A 14,504-nucleotide genomic window follows, 5' to 3' on the forward strand; every position below is an offset into this window, starting at 1 on the left:
CGCAGGCGTTTCTGCATACAAGTTTCTGAATGTGAGAATTACATCTGACTCCTGGTGCTCCTCAGGCTTCACACCATAAGATCCAAAGCAGTGGCTCCTGGCTCCAACTACTTCTCTCCACAGCTGGGCTCCACGCAGTCTCCTCAACTCGTCTAAGGTGAGTACCAGGCGTGTACTGTGTCAGTGGTCAGTTGTTCTCAGGGTTAGTGGTCAGGGTATATCCTAAAACTCTCTTCCCCATCTCCTTTACAGCAGAAAACATGCCTACTGTTAAAAGAAAACTTAAGGAACATGAAAAAAAAAACAATGAAATAGGACGGAAATGTTTGAAAATAAGTGATATGTTTTCAGGAATAAAGGTAAGAACACTGATTTTCGACACTACTAAACTTACTATATTTTAAAAGCTCTGTAAATGATTTCATGCTGAAATCAGAAAATAAGTAATCATCATTAATATATATATTAATTGCAGAATACAAATGCAGCAGAGCCAGATCCTGTACCCAGCACCTCTGCAAACGCAGATGATGAAATCATTTCCACATCAAATTCATTGACCACAGTAAACACAAATATCAATCTGAATGATCCAATATTGATTTCATGTGAAATCAATGAAAATGAGGATAATATAGATCCAGATGTGCCTTCTCAATCCACAGTTTTATTGGCCAACTGTGAACAGAATTTAGAGAACGACTCTTTGGTTGAGCTATTAGAAGAACGGTGCTCTTTAGTGATGACACAGACACAATAAATGACCTTGTGGACAGCACTTCTCAAAAAAAAAACAAAAAAAAAACAAAGTTGGATACCAAAAAAAATGGAAAAAAACATTCCCATGGCTTCTTTGTAAAAAAATGGTGACAGAGAGAGTTTAATCTGCCAACTGTGCTCCAAACACCTAAGTAATGATAACAAATACCATTATTCATCCATGGAGATTTATTGTATGTGCACAGTTAGGCTTGACAAAATCAAGGGGCACTCCGTTTCTGAAATGCATAAAGTGGCAATGCAAACAGAAATGATCCCTTTAAGTGCAGAAGCCTCACAGAACCGAAAAAATAGACCAGAGTCTGAAGAATTTAAAGCTGTTGAATATGCTATGAAGTGTCTGGAGTTTCTTATTGAACATAATATACCACATACAACTATTTTTAAACCATTTATTGATTTTTGCATTGAGGAGTTGAAATCTCCTGTTTTAGCTCCCCTTAAAAAAGCTAAAAATGCATTATACACAAGCTACCAAACAGTTAATGAATTTGTTAACTCAATGGCCAGTGTTCAAAAACAGCAAGTTATGCTGTCTTTACAGAAGAGCCCATCCTATTCAATAATGATTGATGAAACCACAGACGTCAGCAACAGAAAGCACTTGGCTACTGCTGCAAAATATATTAAAGACAGAGAAGTTACAGTGTCCTTTATTTGCGATACTGAAATTCCAGATGGAAAATCTGAAACTATTTTCAATGTTCTTTCACAGACTGTAGAAGAATGTGGAGGGTATGAGAACTTAGATGGATTTGGAAGTGATGGCGCCAGTTCAATGGTTGGTAAACGTGATGGTGTAGCTGCCAAAATAAAGACCAAAAATGATAAGGTTATTCAATCCATTGTCATAACCACCGTTTAGCTCTTGCAATACCTTTGAGTCTTTGGAACCATTTGTCAAAATGGACAAGGTATTAACCAGCATTTACAAATATTACAAATACAGCTCTGTCAGAAGCAATAGCTTGGCTGAAATACAAAAAGTATTTAGTAAATGCAAAAGGTACCAAAATAAAAAAGGCGAGCCACACAAGATGGCTATCACATGAAAATGCAATTAATTCAATACGAATTAATTATCAATCTATCATTGTGGATTTAGAAAATGCAGTTGTAAGTGGACAGTCAAAGACTGCAATGGTTTTGAATGGTCCAAATGCAGAAGGACTTCTGAAACATTTAAAACATTTTCATTTTTTTCAACTTATTCATTTCCTGTGTGACGTCCTGAGCCTACTTTCTAAACTTGTGTTGATTTTTGAAAGACGAGATGTCGATCTAGCTACCATACATAGCAATGTTTCCAATACACTTGCTGCTTTAAAAAATTTTAAACGGAAGCCTGGGGGTCAGTTTTGTCGGAACCTTGAAAAATAATGCAAGAAAAATTGGAATTGAGGCTCCTATATCGGCACCAAACTGTGATTTTGAGGAGCATGCAAGATGTTTCATAGATCTCTTGGTTGAAAATATTTCTGAGAGGATGCAGAATGTTTCTACACTTAATTTGTTAAGTGTCTTAGATATGAGACATCTTAATACTAGAGAAGGTGTTGGATTTTATGGTGTGGCTGAGATGGCACAGCTTGCAGAATTTTATCACTTGGATGAAGACCTTTTATTATCAGAATGGGAAGATTTTAAGTCTGTGTTCCTGGAAAATGAAGACGACAATTCTGATGATGAAAGATTATCCTTGGTCAACCAGTACAACACTTTCGAAAAATCTGAAGACACAGTTGGAGTAGCATTTCCTTACATCCAGAATCTTGTTGGAATTGGCTGTGTTCTTCCACTCTCAACTGCAGAAATAGAAAGGACTTGATCTTAACTAAACACAGAAATCGTCTCAAGGTGGAAAATGTGAACAGTTTACTAACAATAAAGCTGAACAGCAAGGTAAACTTGAGAGAGGCTATTAGGCACTGGAAGAAAAAAAAAAGAAGAATCTTTTCTTCTACCCAGTCAACGTTGGCCACCCACCACACTATATCACCAGAAACGCCTGAAATCTAGATTCCCTGCTAAAAGCGAACACAGTGCATCTGACCTGACCCACCGAAGCTACAAGGGGCCCAGCCTGTGGAGACTGCCATTTTCATGTTTACACTGGTGAGTATTGAGACTAAAGTGGGGGGAAATTGCTAGATGGAGGATGTATGGCCCTAAATATGTCCTGAAATCATGTTATCAGAGTTCTTTTTGCACTTCTTGGTTCTTCAAAGCACACCTTCATTTTATGTGAAAGAATTATTAACAAAAAAGATCAAGATCTTCTCAAAAGAATAAGCTGTGCTTTGAGGAACTGTGAATAGAGTACAAAAGGACTCTGGTAATATGCATTGAGTTAATGTATGATTCTCTTTTTCAGCTTTTGCGTTGCCCCTACAAGGGAAATAATGCCAGTGACACGGACACATCCAGCTGACCCTGGATAAAGAGTTGGATCCTTCTGTGATAAACAGCTATCACTTCCTCTGCACTACAGATCCCATGCTGCAACATACTGTAGGACATTAGATGAGCAGCACAAACTACATGGAGATGGTGCTATTGCTTTATTTTGAAGAAAATTGTTAGTGGTACAGTAAGTAAAACTACATTGGTAATTTAAATCTCTAAATTATATACTTTTATTATTGTATGCAAAGTCTTCACTTTCAAAAACATGTGTGCTTTAAAATGAGTGAGCATTAAAACAAAAGGATTGAAAGAATAAGCATCCGGGTGTCTTTGTACACATTTGGTATGTCAACACTTTCTGCTTAAGCATTATGTAGAAAACGTTACCTTTGTCATTTAAAAAGTGCCCTCCAGACTGAAAAATGTGCCCTCCCGACTTAAAAATGTGCCCTCCTCGGTAGTCTGCAGCCTGCCCTAAAAAAATCCTAGAGAGTGAACACTAAGAAGACTTTCTCTTGCCGTCCACTTTCCTTGAAAAGTGTGACAATGTGTCACTGCACCCCATCCTCGGAGGCTAGCATCGGTTGTGAGGAGAACCCAATCTGGAATCCAGAATGGGCAACCTTTGAGACAACCAGTCTGCAACCACCAAGAAAGAGACAGTCGCACTTCTGGTGAAAGACTGATTGTCTTTGCCTTTATTAGGTGGTACTCCTCTCTCCAGTGAGAAAGGATTAACCTCTGCAATGGTCTGGAGTGGAACTGGGAGTACTCCACCATTTCAAAAGTCGACACCATGGAACCTAGGACTTGCATTGCTGCATGGATTGATACTGATCGGCTGAGAAGAAGCTTGCGTATCTTCAGCTGAAGAGCCGCAATCTTGTACTGCCATGACTTTGGTAAACACCCGAGGGGCCGTTGATAAACCAAATTGGAAGTGCCTGAAATTGGAAATGCTTCTGTAAGACTGCGAACCGCAGGAATTGCTGGTAGGATTGTGCAATTGGCACGTGAAGGTATCCAAAGATGATATGAAATCCCCTGGTTCCATGGCCAACATAATCAACCGCAGTTTCCATGCACCCTGATAAACGTGCTGAGACCTTTTGTTTGGGTTTAGAATAGGCCTGTGAGACCTGTTATATACCTTTCCCCGTTGATTCACTGTAACAAGGATTATAACCCTCGATATCAGCAGGGAGTGTATAGCCTGCTGGAGGGCCAAGGCTTTCGCAGAACCCGCTGACAGTTGTGCTGAAAAACCTTAGTGGGGGAATTCTCCAGAACGTAAGGGCGTACCCCTGGGAGACCACGTCTGCAGCTGGAAAACGGTCTTCCTCGTCTGAGGGCGATTCCTGAGAGGAACCCTGTGTATCCCCCCCTGTCGTCAGAAGATGTACCAGAATCTAAAGGCTGAATGGTGTGTGAAGCCGACCACCTTCTGGACTTTTGCTGTACTGGCCTAATCGTCTGTTTAGGCTGCTGAAAAGCTGCTAACGATGAAGCCACATTCTGACTTGAATTAGCATACATGTCCAACCAGGACAGATACATCGGGGGGAAAAACATAGCAGGTTGCAAATTCTGAGGGGGTTCCATCATTGCAGCTGGCCCAGGGGCTGCCAATCTCTCTGCAACCTGTGCCATAATCTGGGAAAAGGAAGCCCAGAAGCTGGTAAATTTGACTGATGTGGAGACTCCTTGACACAGCGGCGACATAACCCATCCTGTATGAAATCCTGTGTGGATAACCCTGCTTTACAGGCCATACATGATAACAGCACAGGAGCCTCAGCCACCTGTCTTTCAGCTTCTTTGGACATAATAATATATCTCTATTGATATGCAAAGTCTGTGTACAAATGTGGCAATGTTTCACACCCAATATACACACCTGCTACAGAGGGTTAAATTAGGGGAAACAGCAGTGATAGATTATGACTGACTTATTCAGATAAAAGGCAGCATAAACACACAGAAGATTTCAAAATGGTCACATGCGATGCATACAGACACATGGCCGACTCATATAGAGAGAGGCTGGGAGGAACAACCAGGAGTTCTTACGACTGAACCAGTATCCAGGTCGGGGAAGGAGCCACCAGGGGATAGAGTACCTCCACTCATGCTTTATGGATCCACCGGGCACACTGACATGGCCACAGCCATCAAGCCCCTGGCTGTCAGGATCCCTCATGTCCCGGTGGTCCTGTGCCGGAGACAGTTTACACATGACTCTGCACAACAGTGTCCTCCAGCGAGTCTCCTACACCTGTCAGCAGCCGCAGGGAACACCTTACCTGCCATCCCCAAAATTTTCCGGTTGCAGTCCTGGGCTGGTTAGGCCCGCCAAAAGTACTAGCCTGAAGCTAGAGCTGCGGCCCGGTGGGGGGAGACGGAGCGGCGGCACGATCCTCTGTATAGATGCTAAGCTGCTTCAGGTCTCCCCTCCGTCAAACACACGCTACCACTTGGAGAAAAAAAAAAAGGAAAAAAAAAATTGTTTGGGGACTGCTCCTGCAGTCCCACTGACCGCATGGTGCTCCTGTACCAAACAGCAAAAAATTGACTTCCTGTAGCCAGGAGCGGGGTATGTAAGGAGGAGGACCCAGTGCATCCCGGGAGCTAAAGCTTGTTGACTGTTTGGTGCCTGGATCACTCCAGCTACATCCCAAGGTAATTTCTGTGGACCCTATGGAACCTGAAGAAGAAAAATTACTAATACCCCTTTTCCACCAATATTCCGGGTCTGACCCAGAGTTGGAACAGAGTTCCTATCTGGATCAGACCCGGAATTTAGCCGGCGCCGACTTGGGATATTCCCAAGTCGGCGCCGCTCACACCGGAATCGGGTCTGCATAGATCCGGCTTTCCCGGCGTGAAAGTGGACACTTGGAGATTACCTCATCTCCAAGCGCCACTGAAGCCGGACCAATCGGCCGGCTTGCAGCACACTCCAGGTCATCGAGACCTGGAGTGCGCTGTTCTCACTGCAGGGTTTCACGGGCTACTCAACCCGGCGATCCAACCCTCTCCCCTTTTACACCAGGTAGCTGCCCTGCTTAACCCTGCAATAACCTGGGTTTTAGCTCCGGTGTAAAAGGGGTATAAGACTGTAAAACAATTACAAATGTTGGTGGTGTCCCCGGAATCAAAATACATCGAATACAGACGTTGGGTCCTCTGCTGGTGAGCAGAAAAAGAAAGTAATTCCTTTGTGGGGGCACTCATCATAAATCACACAGTAGTTAAAACTTAACTTTTAATAATTTCAGATTTAATTGCAGCACTGATCCTTTTTTCCAAGTGTTACAATTCATTCATCTATGGTTTATCCAAGGTTTCTTTGAACCTATAATAGTAATTGGTTCGTATAATTAAACCAGACTGTTATTCCTAGTTCATACAACTGTACCAGGAAAAAAAAAATAATAAATCACATATAATGTGGTATAATGTGGTAATTAGACACTCTATGGTGTCTCAAAAAAGTATGGGTGAAGATAATTGTTCAATTAAATACTATTTAAGGCACAACAATATCAAATGACTCCAGGTAACAATATGTAGCTTAATCATGGAGACTGAATATCTTATAAAGCACAAGAAAATGCTCTAAAAAGCAAGATATATAACACTAAAGCTGCATAGACGTAAAGATTTTCTGTCCAACCATCCAACTAGTTGATTGGTTGGAATAAAAATCTGGTAAGTATGAAAACAAATGACAATCAGCAATTTGCTCCCAAACGCAGAAAAATGGACAAAAACTGTTAAATGTTTGATCTAAACAATTTGTTCAGACTTGTCTGACAACCATTTTCATCTGTTTTCTGGCATTTAGGAGCAAATTGCTGATCAGTTACTCCCATACGTTACCAGATTTCCATTCCAACCAATCAACTAGTTGGATGGTCGGACAGAAAATCTTTACGTGCGTATGAAGCTTTAGGAATAAATGAAGTATAATTAATTAAATCTGTCTAACATGATCCTGTAGGGATAGAGAACCAATCTAATTATGTATATTCATCAATTTCTCCAAATCATATATTGTAACAAGCAGAAATAAGCAGATTGGTTTCACACTGCAGTCTCATGTATAGAGACTTATGTAATGTATTCACAGGGTGGTAGCCAATATAGGGCCGGATTCAATTAGAGGCGAAAAACCATAATCCACGAAAAAGTATTGCCGATTGCGTCTCTTCGCCTGGTCGGAACTTATCTCAACATTAAATTACACGCTATTTCGCGTCCACGGAAAGACAATGCAATGTAATAGGCGAAAAAGCATCTCATATGTTTTGCAGGCGGAAAGAAGTGCAAAATCTTTGTTTAGGGCTGCAAAAGTGCGGAAACTCAGAAACCATGGGGCAGCACCCCAAAGGACAACTGTCCACCCCCGCCCCCCCCCCCCCCCAAAAAAAACAATAAAGTTGCAAAAAAAAAAATGCAAGAACACCCAAAAAAAAGTACTTTCATTTTGGGGGGAGAAAAAGTACAAAGTGGGGGGGACAAACATAAAAGCTAACGAAATAGACTTCTTGGGGGTCTGCAAGGAAGGGTCATGTGTTTTTAGGATTGCAGGTGTATGTCACAGGTGGTTTTTTCAAAACTTCATTGAGACTTCCGAATATGCAAGCACCATTTTCAAGTACCCCAATGTGTACTTATGCTCACCAAAAAATACTGCTATGCCACTCTTCACCACTATTACAAAGACGCTAATAACAAGGAATTTAATCAACTTCAGTACCCGAAACAGTATTATTAGTACACATCTACATTGATCCCCTATGGTAGTGCATCTTTTTTGGGGGTACAGACGGTTTTCCCCAAATCCGATAGTTCTTTACGCCTGTTCCGCATTTGCCGCTTTGCGTTTTCACCTGTTGTAGAATTGAATAGGGCAAAAAGCGGGGACGTGTGCGATAAGTTTTCGCGTCTAATACATGTGAAGGTGGCGGAAAGTCAGACAGGCGGAACTTTACCGACTTTGCGCGTCTAATTGAATACCGCCCATAGTTGTCAAAATACGTCAGTTCCCTTTAAGAACAGGTTTAAGCAGTGTTTTTATAAGGTAATAAATAAAATCACATTTCACACCCCCGCCTGTTATGCATGGCAAAAAAAAGAACAGATACCCCCTGTATTATACTGCCACAAATTTCTACTTGCCAATCATGTGTCACAGGGTCAGTGGATGATAGATGAGAATCCATGGCAAAAAGACACTTCTGCTGTCTGTATAAAAGTTAACCCCTAAGACTGCCTGTTGCCGGGCATTGCAGGGTAATGTAAGGGGACAAGATGAGAGAGTGTCCGAATACCTGATGTTCAGTTGTGTGCTCAATTAATGCAGTCCTGTCAGTGCAGACCAGGACCGGCTGCTGCTTCTGACACGCGTTTCACCCGTAGAGGGCTTGATCACAGAATAACCATGTGTCATAATGTCCAAAAACGTCCTCAATACAAGAATCATTTAAGCCAATTATGTACTTCAATTGATGATTGGTATCTATATACCAATGAGAGCCTATAGCTCACAGGGGTGTAAGGTATCATGTAGGTCTGGTCCTGACCAATCCTAGTGTGCTTAGTATGACTGACATGTTCAGCCACCTATCATAAATGTAATATGGATGGTCAAGTCTATGGTTCGTCATTGGTTGTCTTAACCAGAAGTAAGTCACCCTGACAACTATCTATACTTCTTCTGGATGATATGTAGCAGTGGGTGGGAGCTTTTGGATCAGTAAAGCAGGGCTCAACAAATCCCGGTAGCCATGGCGACTAAGATTTTAGTCCTTGCAACAGAGTTTTCCAAGCCCTCCCCTCCGCCGCAGGGAGGCTCCATTTGCCGGGCGCCTGCTGAAATTTTACGAACGGGCGCCCGACTCCCTGCAGCGGCAGCCGGAGCTCACTCCTGAGCTCCAGCATCCGGCTCTCCCCACGTGTACTATGGGAGAGACGTCTCTCCCATAGTAATGAGGAGCGGAGGCCACCAGAGCTCACTCCTGAGCTCCGACTTCCCCAACGGGCACTATGGAAGACGTCTCTCCCATAGTTCCGAAGAGCGGCGGATGGCAGCGGACGCAGGATCGTGGCCTAAGGCAAGTATTCTGTTTATTTTTTTTAGTGTGCGCGTGGCACTATTACAAGGGGCATTGAAAGGGCATGTGTGGTGGTCTATACAAGCTTTCATATATTTTGGTAATGGACGATGGTCTGGCTCCTAAACTTTCAAGATGGCTCCTAGATTTTACAAAAATTTATCGAGCCATGCAGTAACGTTATTTGCCTGGCTCTCCACCGGAAACGTGTCATTATGAAACTCCTCTATATTGATCTATCAGCCTGGAGTCTATATTGCATCATGCAAATGGGTCTGATCGCGTCATCCCCGGAAAGAAGTAATTCTGGGACTCCTCTATGTTGCCAATAGAGACTTAAGTATGTATCACGGTCTGTGGAGTGTAAAGTATAAAGTATAAGTGTCATGCAGAGTTATATTAGCAGTTGTTACCGGAAATAAGTCTTACACTAATTATTTTTCTATTAAACACAATCCACATTCCTCTACATGTATTTGAATCCTATTCTACACTTTGATTACATCAACCATTCTTGCACATTTTCTTGCGCAATCACAATCAGTTTTAACTACTATGTTATTTAGGATAAGAGTGCCCCCACAAAGGGATTGCTTTCTTTTTTCAGCTCTCCAGCAGAGAACCAAATGTCTGTATAATACAAACAGATACAAAGGCCCAACTGTCTGTTTCAACTGCTCGCAGGTAGTTTTCGTCAGGGGCTGATGAAAACTGCCTGCGAGCAGTTGAAACAGACCATTGGGCCTCTGTATTATGTAACCTTTATATTGGATTAAACCCATTTCTTTATGGTGAAGTGCAAGTCCTGGAATCTTCTCTGGAAGGAGGGGGTAAGTGTGCATTACCATTATGCTTATGGAACCTGCATCAGTCGAATATGAATTAGTCTGGTTGTGTGCCTGCTCAGACTGAACATATACACATATTAATAATAATTATTATATATACACACACACACACACAGTCAGGAGCATAAATATTGGGACATTGACAGAATTTTCATATTTTGGCCTCTATTCACCACCATGATGGCTTTGAAATGAAACAAACAAGATGTGCTTTAACTGCAGACTTTCAGTTAAAAAGTGGGAGGCACATATAGAAACCGTTGTAATTCCTACACCGTTTACCTGATTTGGATGTAATTACCCTCAAATTAAATCTGAAAGTCTGCAGTTAAAGCACATCTTGTTTGTTTCATTTCAAAGCCATCGTGGTGGCTTGGTTCCCGTCATTTCCGCCCTTTACGGCTACCATTATCACATCACTTCCGCCCTTCCGAGCCTTGCGCTGACCGCATCCTGTATCAATAGTTATATCCGCCCTTTCAGCTCGCGTCAACGGGATACTTCCTCCATTTGCAGCATGCATTTACTTAGACTTTGCTCAGTGTGTCACCACGTGGCTTCCGCCTGTGCAAGAGCCATTTCCCACTTTCCCTACTAATATATATATATATATATATATATATATATATATATATATATATTTAGCCTCCTTGCATGATAAACATACCTTCTAGTCACGCCATGCCGTGATTCGGTAGCGCCAAGCGTCTTTTAGTGCAACTTTTTAACTTCAAATGAGTCTTATTCACACAGCGGTGCGGATAGAACGTATAAGCATAAGGTTATGTTGATTAAAATGGTATGCGGCATGCCTATATTCTTGTGTGCGACTGCGGGTATATTTGCATGCGAAACTATGTTAGTGTTACAGCCGCTGACATTGTAATGTAGCATTTCAAAAGCATATACACCCGCAGATGCACACAGAACATAGGCATGCTGCATATCATTTTAATCAGCAGAAGTGGTTTGTGTATTCTATTCACACCGCTGTAAGATACGTTTGAAGGTAAAGAGTCATGAAAAGAAGCTCTGCGCTACAGAGTCACACTGCACTCACGCGTTATGTGTGGCGTGACTTGTAGTTCAAGGAGCATAGATGTATATACACACACACACGTAATCCAGTCATTTACCCTCCTGAATTCATGGTCAGGAGGTCTCCATAACCTGTCTTTTAAGTGCTCAGAGTGACGTGCTATTATATTTGTTTTTGGTGTTGTGTGTTGTTAAAAAGATCCCTAGGATACCAATAGGGGTATTCAATATGGAGCGAAAACTCAGTTTTTGCGATGTTTTCGCAGGTTTTGATTTTACACCGTATTCAATTTCGCAGGTTCGAAAAGTCTTTGGAAAAAAAACGGGGATAACTTTTCACCACTGAATAGGTGGCGAAAAAAAGTGCAGAATTGGGGTTTAGGAGTGCAGGCTTAAAAAAAAAATAGCCTGCACCCCAGGGAATGACATTTTACAAATAACGATGTCAAAGAAAGTTTTTAAAAAAAATAGGGACACCCCAAAAAATAAATGTAAAAATTGGGGTGAAAAAAAAAAAAAAAGGGTTTAACAATGGGGAAATAGGTTCAGGCCTATTCTGCAAGTATGCGGCAGGTGTTTTCTAGAATAGGCTATTAGCGGCAGGTGCATAGTTGCAGAATTTTTTAAAACTTAATTTAGGGACATAAAAATATACTAGTACCCATTTTCATGTACCCCCAAATTTGATGGGACCACTTAAAAAAACGAAAAAAATAACCTAAGTGCTCTTCTGCAACACTTCTTCAATGTCGGGAAAAAAAACACCTGCTGCGGCTATTTAAATCCCCGACTTTCATTTGCAGGCTAAAACGGGGGTACCCATAGTGATCCCCCATGTTTTTACAGTTTTAGTTTAGTTTTTATTCCAGATAAATTTCGGATTTTGTTTTGCAGATCCCACTTAGCAGGTTCCCGTTTTCGTAGGTTTTATATTGAATACGGGGATAAAGCGGGCGCGCGCCCGATACTTTATCCCAGGAAAATCTCCGATGTGGAGCGAAAAGTCCAGCACGGACTTTTCGTCCCATATTGAATACCCCTGTATAGCTTTCCGACTGTGATGTAAGGAGTGTTATTCGATTCTTGAATGTACAGAAATGGAGACCTGCCAAAATGTATTGTCAATTAAAGCAGGTGTATGGTGATGCGAGACCGTGGTGTGAAATGTTCAATAATGCATGAAGATCGGCCAGGATGACCATTATTTGTCACAGTTTTGGGTGGGAGGACCTTGCTCCAAGCGATTTTCACCTTTTCACGAAAGGTAAAAAAGTTGCTGGGCAGAAAAAGTTTGGCAGTTATAAGTTGAAGCTTGCAGTCAATAACTGGTTCAACGGACTGGAGGCAGAAGAGTACAACAAGGGGGTTTCTAAAGTTTGTGGAGAGATATGATAAATGCTTAAATGAACAAGGTGATTAGGTGGAAAAATAGACTAATACAGCTTTTCGAAATGGTTATGGGGTTGGGTCTTGAAGGGCGCACTAGAGAAGTGTTAATATAGTAGGTAAACAAGTGAATGATTAATATAACATAGTGGTAAGTATAATTCGTGTTTAATATGAAATAGTCGCTCAGATAAAATGTATATACATGAATTCATAAACAGTATATCACAGTAATATGATAAAACCCTGCTCGAGAAACGTGAAGAACTGCCAGGTTGGTCGACCTGGGATTTTTTCCTAGGAGCATTTTCCACTGAGCCGCGACCTGAGTTGACACGACAATTACCCGAGTTTTTGCGGGAGTGGAAAAGGGAGATTAGATACTCTGTGGTTAAAAAAAAAAAAATTATATTAATAAAATAGTATTTATTTCTTTTTACCACTAAATGGTCTTTAATTTCTAAATTACCCTTGTATATGCAGCATATTTTGCAATTATCCTTTATTTATAAAGGCGCCACAAGGGTTCCACAGCGCCTAACAAAGTACATGAACAATTGAGCGGAACAATAGAACAGTGACTAAAGCTGGCCACACATCTAAAGATTATCTGTCCAACCAGCCAACTAGTTGATTGGTTGGAATGAAAATCTGGTAATGTATGAAATCATATGACAATCAGCAATTTGCTCCCAAACACCGGAAAATGGACAAAAACTGTTGTTTGAACAAATGGTTTAGATCAAACATATAACAAACTTGTCTGAACGACCATTTTCATCTGTTTTCTGGCATTTAGGAGCAAATTGCTGATCATCACTTACTCCCATTCCTTACCAGATTTTCATTCCAACCAATCAATTAGTTGGCTGGTTGGATGTAAGTTGGTCTAGTGTGTGGCCAGCTTAACGGTACAAGACAATGCAGGACAAGTACATGATATATAAAGCATTGCTGAATCAGCAGTTATAATACTCAAATAAGTATGTAGGCAAGGGTTGGGTTGTGTAAGTAATCGTAAGGGAAGGAAAAGCACATAGGGGGAGGAAAGGGACCTGCTCATGGGAGCTTACACTCTAAAAGGATAAAGGGTAGTCAGACAGGGGAGACACAGATGAGGTATATAGTGATCATGGGACAGAGTGCCATATTCAATTAGAGACGAAAAGCCATTTTCGCCTGTTTTTTTGCGAAAATTCAGCCTAAAAATTTTTTGCCAAATTCAATTCCAGGACAATTTCGCCTAAGCGGAAACAATTCTCCAAAAAAGATTCTCCAATCAATAGCTGGTGAAAAGAAATGCAAAATCTTTATTTTGGGACGCAAACGTGGGGAAATGACTCAGATCCCTTGGGACAGCCCACCAAAGGACAAATCTGCAAAAAAAAAAAAACCTAAGAACACCCCAAAAAAGACATGTCATTTTTGGGGGGATAAACATAAAACGTAGCGAAAGACTTCTTGGGGGTCCCCAAGTATGGGTCAGGTGTTTTGGGGATTGCAGGTGCATGCAGCAGGTGGATTTTTCATGTTTTTAAAAAGTTCACATTAGAGACATAAGAACATGCTAGCACCCGTTTTCAAACACCCCAAATTTGACTGGACTACTTATTTTCACCACAAAAATACAGCTGTATGCCATTCTTCACCACTTTTACAAAGACCCTAATAGCAAGCAATTTACACCACTTAAGTACGCAAAATAGTTTTATTAGGGCTATTAGTACACATCTATATTGATTCCCTATGTTAATGTATCTTTCTGGGGTACAGACTGATTTCCCCAATTCTTTCAGTACTTTTCGCCTGTTCCGCATTCGCCTATTTCCGTTTTCGCCTGTTTTGCAAGTGAATTAGGCGAAAAGCGGGGACGCACATGAAATTAATTCGCCTTTAAAACAGGCGAATGAAGCGAAAAGTCGGACGG

General features: G+C 41.3%; 1 protein-coding gene and 1 pseudogene across 1 annotated transcript in view; one reads left to right on the forward strand and one right to left on the reverse strand.

Moving 5' to 3' along the window:
- PRPS1 (phosphoribosyl pyrophosphate synthetase 1) overlaps nucleotides 1-14,504 on the reverse strand; it is a 169,955-nt gene that overhangs the window by 120,870 nt on the left and 34,581 nt on the right. The window lies entirely within an intron of this gene.
- On the forward strand, nucleotides 261-2,799 carry LOC148508690 (zinc finger protein 862-like; annotated as a pseudogene).

Source organism: Taudactylus pleione, unplaced genomic scaffold, assembly GCF_031769625.1.
Source record: "Taudactylus pleione unplaced genomic scaffold, aTauple2 ptg000352l, whole genome shotgun sequence".
NCBI classification, from domain to species: Eukaryota; Metazoa; Chordata; class Amphibia; order Anura; family Myobatrachidae; genus Taudactylus; species Taudactylus pleione.